Raw genomic sequence first — 15,025 nt, forward strand, 5'->3', positions numbered from 1 at the left:
CATTGTAATGGCTGTTTAACGCTTTATGGAGACATTTACATACTACACATACAAGCAGTTTTTTTTTTATTTCACTCGTGGACAGATGAGCAATCTGGCAGTTCAGAGTAAGGGAATGTGGAGAGCTGTACTTCCTCCAAGGAGCTGCTCTGCCTGTGCAGTGCTAGCAAACACACTTGCACACCTTCTGTGCAGCACTGCTTTGGGTAACAAACTGCCTTTGGGTGACTATGCAGAGGGAAAAGCCATTCTATCTGCTTCACCACAATCCCTTCCTGTATAAATGTGCTACTTCTACCCGAGACTCTCTGCCACTGAGAAAGCCCAGCAGTGATGAGAGACACACTGGTATAATGCTAATATGGCAATGAGATTCACATTGCTTACCTTGCAGCATGTGTGGCTGGGAACAAATGAGAGGGGAAATTAAATTTTTAGTAATTTAATTTTAAAGTAAAGAAGTAAATTTCGTCTTCACATTGGTATATACAAAAAAATGAGATCTTTCACTACCTAGGAGAGGTAGCCCTCGTCAACAGAAAGACTGTTTCCTGCATGCTTTCAAGAGGTGCAGGGCAAAAGCAGGGTAGCAGGACCCTGATCTCTTTACTCATGACTAGGTAGGGCTTTGTGAGGTACCTGTCTGGGCATCTTCACACCTGAGCCCTCCAGAGAGTGCTCCAGAGTATGTGCTAACCATAAAAACCCACTCACAGGTCAGCTACTGCTCTCAACTGTCTTCATTTCCATGTGCAGGAGTCTGAAACCAGGTTTCTAAAGAAGCAAGCTGACACAAACCTAAGGTGGAAGGTAAAATACTACAGCTGTTGTGAGGCTGTGTGATTTGGCAGGTGATTGACTATACACATAATATTTAAAGATTTAATTGGATATCTAATAAATATCTGTGGTGAAACTGGATTTCCTTCTGTAAGCACCTTTCTACATGCTAATGGCTGACAAGGAACCAGTTTTATTGTACCAAATTCTACATATTTCCATTCATAACTGTTTTGTTTTCTTAACATTTTGTTCTGTTTTAAATTGTCTTATCTTGACTCTGTTTATGCCATTACTTTTATGGACCATCAGCAAGACCATAAAAATATATATTAATAAGTAGTTTTCATATATTTTGACTGAAAGCTACTTTTGTGTTCTCTGGTCACTCCTGTTTGGTCAGACAGCCAGTTTAAATGTAATGCCTTATTTGCTTAGTATTATTTATAAAAAAACCCACTAACTTGACCGTTCAGATTCAGTGACACCATTCTTCTCTAAAGAACCTATTACCCATTCTGTGTCAGCTTGTGAATGCACAAATTGTAGCTGCAGGCACTCTGGACCAGACCAAGTACAAGTATTATCCACACCTACCCTAATTCCCAGAGCAGAACAAAGGCCTTCAAGAAAGGGAACGGACTTTCAGTTTACCACCACACCTTTGTCTACTTGACTTGAGACAGGACACAGTAATTTGGTGCTGTGGTGTCCTAGAACAATCAGAACCATCTACAGAGCTGTAAAACTAATTCGCCTGAACTGTAATCTGTTTGATTACTGTGCCAGGTATAATAAAGAGGGTTCTCTGAACTGAAGCATATTACCGCACCTTCCTTTTACCCATAAGAACACCAGCTGGCTCAAAGTCTGATATCCTGTTATGATACGGAACTTTACTCACTATATTTCTTGCACAAACAATAGTGGAATTGCTGTGTAATAATACACATTACTGATCTGTGAAGTTAGAAGTACTGTTTGCATTTAAACAATGTACAATCTCTACACTGCTATTTGTGTCAGCCAGAGGTGCTTGCAACAAATATTTGACATAAAACAAGCCATTGTCAGCTTACAGATTATAATTCAGAGTGTGCCAGAAACTTGAGTTATACATTTGGAGTGGCAGTATAAGAAATCAATCACCAGATCTTGCTTAAAATGTTATTGTTTAAAGAACACTTTAAAATAATTTGAACTAAAGGGGTTTTGTTTGTTACCGAAATCAAAGAATATTAAATGTCTTTGGATTTTGATTGGAAATACCAGACAAATTGTAAGAAGTTATCATTCTGGAAATTCTGCAAGAAGAGCACTTCCCCCAATGTTTCTATCCTGTGTACAGAGCTGCCCCTAAGCCTACTTCAGAGTGCTCTGTACTAAATCTGTATTTCTATGGATGAAACAGTGCCAGGAACCATTCTTTGACATAATTATTTTACAATTTTCCAGTTCAAAGTAAGTTGAGGGCTGTGTTGCAGCCCACCGGAAAGAGGTTTTCCTATCATTGAACTAAGAAAATTATGCTCCTTTTGAGTGCTGTGGGACGCAGTGGGAAGGCACACCAGGGCACTGACGGGTCAGGACGTCTGCTGGGATCCCTATGGAGCACTGTGCTGTGGGTGGAGTGACACCTCAGTCTTCTCCTTATCGTGCTTGAAAAATAGCTCTTGGCAAGTGTCACTCTGTAAACCATGCCTAGAGATTATCTCAAGGAAGGCTACTTGTCATGGACATTTATCACACTGATGAGTGTGCTAATAATTAGCCTCCCATACTTGAATGTACTTTCTGGACCTGATTTATCTAGAGAAATGGCCTTCCAAAACCTACTTAAGCACTTAAGAAAAATAGTTCTCTTATTCTTGTTACTGAGATATTGCTGTATAGATAAGTATATTTCAGTTTGTTTTACACATGCATGCACCTTAAAAGTTAGCCAGGTCAAGTGCAAATATTTTCTCTGTCAAATTCTACAATAATAAGAAAATAATAAATTCTCAAATAATAAAACCTCTAATAAAAGAGGTGCATTTCAGAACAGCTTGAGGTGTAGCCAACACTTGTGGATACATTCTTTTGTCTGTCTTGTTCTTGGCAAAAGCAAAGAGGTTCAGGGGATCATTGTCAGTTAAAATGAGATTCAAAGTAATGCTGCTATAAAGTATCATTCTTGTATAATTGTATTTCTATAAGAGTTGATAGAAGATTTTAGTTGGCTCATGCTTCTTTTTTTTGAAAAAAGCCTCAATGAACCAACAAAAAAACAAACAAAAAAAACCCCAAACACACACACAACAACAAAGCTTAATTAAAATGTGGGAATATTGGAAACTATCATGTTAAATTAGTAGAAATACCCACATTATCTGGCATCTGTTGTAAGAGATGAAGTATTTTTCCGTAAGAATTACAATGCAGAACTCTTCTACTTTGCAATCATTAATTGTTTAATTCTTTTAATCTTTAATTGATACGGCATTTTGTGTTCCTTTAGAATTGGATTTCTTCTCTTCGGGTTTTCTTCTGGTTTTGGTTTTCTTCACTTTTTCTAATTACGATTCTTTTTCTTCTCTTTTTATGTATAAGAGACATAATTTTTACAAAGTCTGTTGTGAGTTTCTAGCTAGGGAAGAACAGGGAGGAGAGACATTTCCTTTTACTATTTACATGATGGCAATAATAACAAAAGTTTACCTCTGTACAAAATTCAGACTTAATTCCTAGGAAAAAAAACAAAGTAGCTATAATGAAGAGACAAGGTGATCATTTGAAGGGTTCAGTACTACTTGATTTGACAGAATTAGTAAGAAGCCAATACATACTGCGAAGTGAGCTGTATTTTAGTGTGCATTTCTGTGAGAAATTACTTTCACTGTTAATTTATTTTCTTCTACAGAAAATAATTGGCTTAGTGTACGTGGTAGTGCAGTTGTTTATTTTCCACACTGCAAAATGTTACATTTGCCAGTCTAGTTATTTCATTGCAGACCTTTGTTGTATTTGTTCTAAGCCTCTATTTCTGGTAACAATACCAGCAAGGTGATGATTTCTCATTTTGAGGTAATAGCTCGACCTAGTGACGGGAAAGAGCAGCCGCAGTCGTATGTTTTAGAGTAGTTCCTCAGCCTTTTATTAACCAAACTCTATGTAACCTTTTTTTAAAAAAGATCCTCATGCAGTGTTTGATAATTGTTATTCTTCTTCCTCTGTTGTTCTTAACTGTGTTTAAGAGAGCATATATGTGCATTTAAGCACATTTCACTGGACACTTTTGGTTTCCTCCAGACACAAATCACAAAATCAAATACAGTGCTTTAAAAGGCAGCACAACTGATGTGTGTAAAAAAAACTTTATTAGAATTATGTTCAGTTATTCCAGCTGAAAAATACATTTCAGTTAAGATTAAGTCTCTGTTAGGTATATTTAAGCATGGATTTAGCTGATACAGCTTTATACCAGCTGACCATGTCTCTTACAGTGGAATTTAGCTGTATTCTAGATGAAAAGGAACTTTTTTGTATTAAACAAAACATCTATTGAACTGGCCAAAATCTCACAATGGACAAATTACAATGAAAAAGTGATCTGAAGATTGTAATTTGCAGTTAATCCTGCTATATTGACTACAACGGTTAGTTTAAATGCTAATTCAGCTGACACCTAATATTTCTGACTGTATGAAAAAGAACCAGAATGTAAATTAGTTCTACCATTATGGCTCTAAAAACTCTAGAGAATTATTCAGCTTTACGTTATACAATCAATATCAGACAAGTCGTTTTTCTTTCTTATTCTGCAACTGGTTAAAAAAAGTATATGTAATAGTTCTTTGGGTTTGTGGTTTGTTTCCCACCCCCCCAGGAGGAGAGAATAAATTACACTGGATTCCTTCTCATTAGGCAAGAGCACTATTCAGTTCAAGTCAGCAATGGTTCATTCCTCTGTGGCCTTGGGCCTACTGACAATAGAGCCATTGGTATGCCATATGCCGTGCCGCCATGTGCGCTGTATGGCCAACAGCTCTTTCAACAGCCCCTTCTTGTCTCTGCTGAGAAACATGGGGGATAATAGAAGGGCTGGGATGTTAAAAAAAAAAAGATGGAGCAATAGTGCAAAATGCTTCATCTTTTGTGCAAGCAATAACAAATCACCTTGCTTTGTGTTCTTTCTTGCTGCAGCACTAGATGTGCCTTCCTAGTACTTTACTGAAGTTCTGAATGCCTGGGCTCTAGAAAAGATTTTAACACTTCAGTGCTGTGACCTCTAACTCTGAGGTCAGAGCAAGTCTTATTTGTTTTGGGGCTTAACATAATTAAGCAGAAAGAAAAAAAAAAGGATTAAATACAAGAGACTATAGCAACAGGAACTCCCAGTGGGAGCGACAACTACTTTTTATGCCATGAGAGAGAGGATTTTGTCTGGAGGACAGACAAGCAGTCTGCCTGTCCTCTAAATGTCTTCCAAAGGAAAATAACAGAGAGGAAAAAAAAAATATATATATATTCAAAAAAATAGGAACAAACAGCTCTGAACAAACAGCTCTGTTAGGTTGATAAGTTCTTTAAAAGCTGCAAGCTCAAAGCTCACTGGCATGTGGTGCAGTCCCACTGGGTACAAGGCAGACCAAGCGATACAAACGTGAGCCTGCCTTGCTTCAAATCACAGATCCCCAAACAGCATCTGAATTTGATAGTTTCTCCTTTCACTTTTTTCCCCCCCACTCAGATACGGAGATTAAAGTATGGTTCTGCCTGAGATCTTGAGTGCAAGCATTTCATCTTCAGGAGCTCATCATGTTACAATTCTCCTGGGGAAGGAAAAACAAAGTAGGAAGAGGCCTTTGCTCTCCACATATGCATATCTCTGACATATAACCATAGGTTTCAGATGTCAAATGAGTTACCAGAACACCTGGCACTACAACTATTGTCTGGTAAAGGTCCATGTTCCCAACACACCTTTATATCTGTAAAGACAGCCAGAGTATGAGTTACATTATTTATGTCAATGCATGTGATTGGGGAGGAGGAGCTGATCTCCACCTTCCCCTGACTTCTGCCCACCACTGATCTCTCTCAGTGTATAATGGGCTCCTGATGCCACCATGGATGTTTCTGTGTGGATCCATTAGGAGAAACAACCTTCTGCTTTCAAACTCAGTCCCCATCCTAGAAAATACACTTCCAGAAGGAGCATTTGCCACTTGATTTTCTGTTATTGTGCCAGTGCTGGATCATGGAGCAATGTCTGAGTAAAGTCACTCTTGCTGGTGGAAATGAAGCTGTACATTAACTCCCTGCCCCAATAATGGTATTAGATTCTTGTTAGTGCACATTCAGGGACAGAAGATATACGCAGATGTAGTACACAGACTTCAACACAAAAGTAATTGGTAGATGCTGGCAAACACAAACAAATCAATAGTAGGATATCCTATTCAGTGATGATGTGTGGCGAAGTGTTGTGTAGCAAATACATCAAGGAAAAATTTCAAGCTGGAAAATACAGGATTCTTTGTGATATACGCCAAGATTACTTCATAAACAGTCAGTCACTGAGAGTTCAGAAACAGATAGTTTGAGGCATCTGGAAACTTAAAATTGCCTATTCTTGCAACTCCATTATTACACGAGTAAGGATTGGAGAATTCAGAAGAATATTGATATTGCAGTTCAGGGTGTGTTCAAGACCACATGGAGACCAGTTGGCCCAAGCTAAAAATGGATACTGGATGCCAAGGGACTCATGAGAGTGTAGACAAGGTACATCCCTCTCCTTCCCCCAGCCAAAATCTCCAATTTTGCAAAAATAGAAACTGTTTCAGCATTATCCTTATTATCCCTCAAATTGCTGGTGATAAAGCATCTTTAATGGTCCATGGCTACGTAGATGGTCTGGCAGGGTGCAGAATGCCTGTGTTCTGCAGCTACTCACCAGCAATTGCCGTGCAAAGGGCTGGTACAAGGCTGAGCACACCAATAGAATTTCAGATGTTTTACAGTCCTGCCCATCATAACGATGTGGCCCATGAAGCTACTCGCGGCAACCTTCAGTATCAACAAAGGGTCTTCATTTCCTGTCTGAGAAACTGCAGAGTATGTGTATTTGATGCTGACAGGAAAAGGAAAGTCTTTCTCTAATATTTGAGTCTGGCCACTGTTTTCTACTTCAGATCTTGTCTTCTTGCACAGCGAGGCAAGAGAGCAAAGGATGGGAACAGAGAGCTGGGAAAGCCACCACCACAAAAACAGCTGAAACATGTTCCCTCATGCAAAAAGCCAGAAGTGATGAGGGATACCTTCAGGAGGCTACTCCCTGTAAAAGCCCTGGGTACTATAGGTTGTCAACTTGTCAGTCATCGCTGTGAAAGCAAAAGACTTGCATCTTAATCACAGCCTCTGACTTCTTCACTTTTCCCTCAGTTCTGCCTCCTCTCCAAACAGATTTCATGGATCTTCCAGAACTTATGCATTTCCAGTCTTCCAGGTATGCTGGTGGCACCACATCACATGGATGCACCAAAGGTATTCATCTTTACTGAGAAAAAATGAAGAGCGCAGACTTCAGCTACGAGTGGTGTTCCACTGACAGCTGAGTTGACAGTGACCAGCTCAGTGTAAGTCACACAACTGCAACAGGTTCTTTTGTAATACATTGTACTAATTTACCTAATCACTTTGACCTTTCATTTACTCATTTACCTGTTGCTTTCAGAGAATCCTCTTAGCCTTTCATTTCAGGTGATTAGAAATAAAACTAATCCAAGTACTTCTTAATTAATTAATCGGGAACCGTCTTACAGTGTTTTTCAGACATTCTTAAATGGTTTTAGCCAGTGGCCAGATGGTTACTCTCAGGTACTAAACAGGTGATACAATGAAGTAGAAAGTCTCTTAGCTACTCACGGCACACAATTTTTCTGTTCAAACCTGTTCTCTCCACCCAGCTAGCATCAATTTAAATTCCTCTCAACAAAAATTGAAGTAAAAATCAGCTTTAGAGGAGTATAGTGGAGAAGAAATTGCTTTGGAGAAACTTACGCGTGATAATGTCTTCAGGAAGGAGAGAACTGAGAGGAAAAGTGACTGAAAAGAACAGAGCTGTGAAACTGGGGTGTAATTACATCTAGTGCTCTCTGCAGATACACTGAAAGAAAGGTTTGGGCATTGAAGAGCAACACAGTGTAAAGGGACTGTAACAGGCTTGGCAATAGCAGAGAAAAGGCTAGAAAAGGACAGGGCCATACCAGTTAGCACCTGCAGTGTTGTAACTACCAAACAGTAACATTGCTAATGTTTAAAAATAGGTTGTGTATGGTATTTCTGTCATTAGTCTCATATAATATCTAACATCATAAAATCAATTAAAATAGAGGATTAAACATGCAAGACATAGTAAAATGCAGCAGTTATCCCCAGTTTTTAAAAGTGGGTAGTAAACGGTGGGATTAATATGTAGTTGTTACCCAGTGTGCCCTAAGGGTGCAGACATTAATGAGGAGTTGGGAGGTTTGGTTCCTCCCTGGGTGTGCTCACCCAGCCTTACTGGGCTGCTTTCTGCAAGTTGCTTCTCACCCTCCCTACCTCAGTTTCTCCATGAAAAGATTCTTATTTCATGAAATGGCTTGTGACTTACTGTCATAAAGCACTGTATGAGATCTAGCTATGAGCCAGAAATTTCTCATAAAATGAAAATGTCCAGACTACAACTTAGGCCTAAGCAGGCTCATCCAAAAATCTTTGTGCAGAGAAAATAAATAAAGATGTAAAGAAAAGCTGTTTACAAAAGTATCTGGAAAACAAAACAAAAAGCACACACAACAACCCACAACACAAAACTAAACAAACACAAACCAACCCAGGTTAATGCAACATTTTTGTGTTATTTCTTGTAGTATTCAAAAATGCAGAGGCTGTGACATTTAGAGATCAAGTGCAGGAAACAATAATTTTGCAAATATAATAGGCCATATCTATTTAAGATATGGATTCCTGGTACTTTGGCTACACTTCCCCTAAATTAACTTGTAAATACAGGTATCAGTATGTATACAGGAATCAGTATATATTCTGGGAAAAGACTGTGTTTTACATGAAGGATTCATAGTCTGATGTCTCTTGGTCCTTCCCCCCTGCTGGGGTCAGGTGCCAGGTCCTCAGTTATGTAAAAATAACAGTTCTTCGCTAAATGTTCCTTACAATGTCCTCGTCTCCTTATTTTATACTTTTCTTGTTTTTGTTTTTCTTATGATACAGTTCTATAGGTGGCTTCAAGCCTAGACAACATGATTTCACATTTTTCTTCTGGAGTTATGCATTCATTGTTCCTTCTTTCTTCTTGTTCCTTTAGCAGCGTCATTTTATTTGAGTATGGCAGTGGCCCTAAAGGCATTTGCTTTGGTAGAGTTGTCTCAATAAGGCATTGAACAAGTCCTTGGACACAAGGAATGATGCAGCATGCTATAGAAATTAGTGTTCCTGCTACTACAATTAAAGAACTGAAACCAGATACTATAATTTCTTTCAATTTTCTATACCAAGATTCTAACAATCCCATGAGTGGACTATCTATACCTGAATTCTCAGCCAATTCTTATGCTAAAGTCGTGAGTCCTTGCAAAGCTCTGGTTACACATACACCACCCTTTTCTGCCAATGTCATATCTAGGACCATGTTATTTTCCCATGCCATTCTACTAGCAGTATCTAATTGTTTGATGATTCCTTTAACTGCTTGTCTAGTAGAACTTATAAATCATTGGTATTCAGTCTACATTCTTGTTTATAGTTATCTGTCAAAATAAAAAGGACTCAAAACCTGCAGCTACTTGATTTCTTGCTTTGTGTACATTGCAGACCCCTCTGGGGACCCCAATCGAATCAAGATAAACTCTCTCATCAAAGGAAAACCCTAAACTCCTTTTTCTGTTGCCCTAATGAATCACAGTGTTCAAATGCCAGGGTAAAAGGAATTGCCAATTGAACAATGTCACATGTACCTTCCCAGTGGGGGATAAAATGGAATGAAGTGTCATCTTCCCACAGTACCACCAAAGATCCACTCAAGAAGCATTTGAGGATGTATGAGGACCAACTTCCTGTGTCTCTACACACCTACTCATGTTCCTAGGAACTTGGTATCATTCTTGCCCCGTCATGAGAGACAGGCAATATGATTTCCAATTATTCCTGAAAATGCTAGAGGAATTTTGATATTTTTCCCTGCAAGGCTGGAAATAGTAGAGAGAGAGTATGACATGACTTATTGCCCCATGCCGTAGAGTCTTGGTATAAGGCTAAGATGCACTCCATCCCCTGTCAATCTTTGCTCCATCCCAGAGGGAACGGTACCACTTGGGCCAGAGGCCTTCCTGGTGCACAGACATAGCAATTGCTCTTGTTTAGGCTTTGCACCATATGTATGATCCATTCTACCCAGGCATTTGTATCTCCATCTATTTTGAACGTTCCCAGGGCATCTTTTCTACTAATGTCTGTTCGTGATCCATAAACACCCACAATACTCCCTGTATCGTAATTAGCAAAGGGTTGAACTGCAGGGACTCACATCCCAGGAGAGATTGCCCTTTAGATAGGGTAATTTTTCTTTTCAACTCTATAACTGTTCATTGCTCACTGTCCATCCCCTAAGCTCTGTGGTCCAGATAACACTACCAGGAGGGGCAATGAGAGACAGCAACAAAAACTACGCACTTATTTAAATCATCCTTTGACTCAGTCCCCTTGGACACATGTGTTTGTTTTCATAACTCAATTCTCTTTAGCTCTGTACATCCCCACAGTTAAGGATCTGGCAAGTGTCTACTCAAATTGTTAGGGAACCTTCAGTTTCAGTGATGTTAATGTTAAGTATCCCATTTGTAAATTCTACATAATACAGGATTAATAATCCCCAAAAGTTCCATTTCATTTTTCATCTCTATATCTTTAGTCGAAGGGGGTCGTCAGTTGTCAGTACTTGCTACTCGTCATTGTCCTTTGGAGGTTCAATTGGCTCTTTAATCCATGTGTAATGAGTTCAGCCTTTCTCAGCTGGTTGTACCACTGTCTCGGTGATCAGCAGAACTCGAAATACTCCTTCCCAATCTGGCTGAAGCTTAGTTTCTTTCCAGGATTTGACCAGGACCCAGTTTCCAGGCTGAAACTTGTGAGCTGCAGACTCTAAAGGCAGAGTTTGTGCTTGAAGCCCTTGGTGCCTGAGAGAAGATAGAAAAGAAGACAAGCCGAATATACAGTTTTTGAGAAACAGATCCTTAGTTTCAAACTGTGGGGATCCATTAGTTATTTCACTTTTGCTACCACTGCCACCATGGCAGTGCTCAGGGGGAAAGATTTTCCCCACCCAGTAAGGTGATCAACCAACACTAGTATGTATTTAATTCGACCAGCTACAGGTAAATCAACTTGAATATTTTGAAAGAGTTGTGAACTTGGACTCTGCCCTCCTGCAGGCTGCTTTCTAAGTGCCTTTTTATTTATTCTTTTTACAAACCACCCATCTTTCACAATTTGCTTGGCTATAGTATAAATTCCAGTACACCCATATTTTCCTAACACTATGTCACATATTGCTTGTGTTCCCCAATAACTCTCCTGATGTAAAATTGCTAATACCTCCCTCATGATTTGCTTATTTAACATTTCTCCACCATCTGGGAGTACCCATTTCCCTCTCTGTTCCCTGGCTCCTAATTCTTGGGGGACTTCTTTTTATTTTTCATTGAAAACTGGAATTTCCTGCAGGGCCAGGACTTCAAGCGTGAGATAACTTATAGTTATTACTTCAGGTTTTAAGGCTGCTTCTCAGGCCATCTCATCTGCTAACTGATTTCCCCTGGCACAAAAGGTGTTTCCTTTCTGATGTCCATTAACATGTACTACAGCCACTTCTATTGGTGAAATCAGATTACGTAACACTTGTCCAACTAGTTTGTCATGAACCAATTCATTCCCTTTGCCATTAATTAGACCTCATTCTTCCCATTTTTTCGCAAAGGTGTGCACCACTCCAAATGCATATCCAGAATCATTACAGATGGTACCTTCTTTTGCTTCTAACGTTTGCAGTGCCTGATTGACAGCTTATAGCTGGCATGTTTGAGTTGACCAGTTATTTGGCAACCTTCCCGTTTCTCTTATTTCACCACTCACACCTTCAATGATGGCACACCCATTGTGTCCTTTCCCCTGAATTACTCTTGAAGATCCATCTCTTAAGAGGTGCAGCCCATTGTCACCTCTCCATAGGAAAGCAGCGGGGTTTAATTTCCTGCTTTCTTCCACCAGAAGAGCGGTTGCTGCTGCAGTTTGTACACACTCTGGTCAACCTTGAGAAACCGGGTCTAAGAGCTTAGGTAAGTGTGCCACTGGTTGTCGCTTCCCCCCCAGCCCACTTACTGGTGGAGCACTGTGAGAGGCAGAACAGGCCTCCACTCTGTGCAGGCATTGTTCAACAATAACAAAAACATCTATTATCAACACCGGTTTTAGTATAAATCCAAAACATAGTCCCACATTAGCTACCATAAAGAAAATTAACTCTACCCCAGCCAAAAACAACACAAGCTTTCAGGGAATATAACAACTTTCAAATTTTCTTCTTGTCACGGCTCCCCCAGGCAAAAACTGTGTTTCCACACCCAGAGCCTTTAAAAGATTTCTCTATAATAAATAAGCTGGGGAATCTTCCACTAATATATTCCTTCCCCATACACTTTTAATTCTTATTATCGCAAATAGGAATTTATTCATAATTGTCTCTCCTTCCTCCCTGCTACCCCATTTATTATAACTCTATCTTCAGTTTTAGATCTTTTTAGGGTAGAATTTAGAAGGGATAGGGTAGCTCCCATTTCTACTAAAAACTAGACCTCATTACCTCCTACTTTACCAATTTTGCGATTTAAACAATTTTCCCCACAAAAAAAAAAAAAAAAAAAAAAAAAAAAAAAAAAAAAAACACCACCACAAGCATTTTCAGCCCCTCTGATTTTCCAAAGTGTATTGAGTTTTCTTCCTTTAGTCATTTCTAACAGTTGCCGCCCTAGGGGTAAATATCCCAGATTTCCACAATAATAGCATTCCGTTTTCTCTCACTTTTATCACCCACTTCGGTCTAAATCTTCTGCAGTTTTTTCCCCTTCCAATCCTTATCTTTCACTTGCAAATTCCTAGCTAAAGCTGCTGCTAACAAACCAATCTCCTTCAACTTTTCACTTCTCTTCCCGACCATCATACACAAACATGACCACACTCAGAATTTTTGCAATTTTTCCTGCCAACCTGGCACATGCTCTCTGAAATACTTCCGTAGATCCACAAACACAATTGCTACCAGTTCATTACAAAGGCTTCCAAAAATCTTCCCCAGTCGGTGCTGGGGTGTTCCTCTGGCTTCTGTCTACATTCCTGCACTTCAGTTCAATTTACTCTTATCTCCTCTAAAGCTCGAAAGCTTTTATCAGATTTTTAACCACTGTTTGGCAATTATCTCCATTTGTTTGATTATTATAATCTCACCTTGGGGCCCAGCAGTCCAGTTTCCCCTGTCTGTAGGGTTAGTTCCACATTCTTTTAAATTATCTTTCTGGACAGACCAGCTCTCTCAGTAATAGGTTAACATCGGCTCAGGATGGATTATGTCCCGAAAAAAAAAAAAATAGAAAATAATGATGCACATTGATCCCCATCTTCCCTTAAGAGTTTGATTTCCTCTCATAATCAAACCCCCAGTGTGTCAGAGTTTTATTTCCCATCTTCCCTTAACTTAAGAGTTTGATTTCCTCACATAATCAAATCCCCAGGGTGCCGGGGTGGTGGGTGCCTCCATGTAACACTAGAGGTCATTCACATGTACATCCCCCCCACTTTCACACTTCTTCCCCTACACACACATACACACACACACATCTGCTGCTGGCTGCACTGCAAAATAACTTTAGCAATCCCAGGGTGAAGCCCAGCAAATCAGTAAGGACAACAAAGAGAGTTGGGGAGGGAATCAAGAGGTGATACAGAGAGCAGAGACCATCTCTGCAAGCACCTTTGTTAAATTACTCCCAACTGTAGCTAAAATTCTTTCTCTAGGTTTTTGTACTAGTTTTTGACCATCTTCTTTATGGTAGTCATATGCCAAATCATCCTATACATACCAGTAATTCATTTGTCCAGGACATCTGTTTTCTAGGTGATTTTTAGTTACAATTTGCCAGTCTTCTCAATATAAGGTCATTGCATGCTTTTCTTGACAAACTTGCTGTACCATAAATGTTTTCCCAATTTTGCAATACCTCGGCCAAGGGCGTCCCCTTTTCTATGCTGAGTTTTATTTCCCATCACTAAAAAAATTCAGGGAGACTATCCCATTAAGTCACAAGGTTCAGAAAGGACCCCCTTGCTTTCTAAACTCCTTCAGAGAGGAGTTTAGGTGTGGCTGGATCCAATCCTATTCTTAGACATGGTCAGTGGTTTATGTCTAAAGGATATTTTCCCATTCTCAAGAGAGATTTGAAGCCCCTTTTATGTGCACTTTACACTGATCAGGCCACACACTTTGCACTCATAAACATGCTGCAGCAAGAGAGGGACTTAAACCCACCCCGGTATGGAGGAAGATTTAAACACCCTACAGTTTTTGTTTTTTTTTTTTTAATGTACCAATTTAGATCTTGGCATAGACAATCGTCATCAGATCTGTATTTTGGCCAGAATACCTTCCGCTCTATTATGGGCTCTTTTGTCCAGACAAAAACACAATACTTTATCATTTTCTATTTATCCTTCCTTTTTGTACATCACACATTTCCCCAATACCTTAACATCCTCCCTAAAGGACTGTATAGAGGAATGTTATCATTTTTCCTTTACATTTCCCATTCTGAGTCCCGAGGCTTCTCCTTCTGCCTCATCCCTCCTCTCAGAATGCCCCCGACCACCAAGGTAGTACTTAATAGTCTGTTTTCTTACCTTGGTCTGTGTAGAGAGTTGCCTGGTCGCTTGTATTGTGCCTACCACTTTTTCCTTTCCCCTATGGTTTGTAGAGATCCACCTTTTTCAATACAGTCTCAGGATTTCTGTTGGTCTGTCCTGGAGTCCCTACCAATGATCCACAGGATCACTGAAATCAGCGGGGCGCACCTTCCTGTCCTTCAGCAATAGGGACCCCTGAGATGACAACATCTTTCCCGGATGAGCCCCCAGATTTGTAGGAAACAATTCT

Source organism: Streptopelia decaocto (assembly GCF_964273445.1).
Source record: "Streptopelia decaocto genome assembly, chromosome: 2".
NCBI classification, from domain to species: Eukaryota; Metazoa; Chordata; class Aves; order Columbiformes; family Columbidae; genus Streptopelia; species Streptopelia decaocto.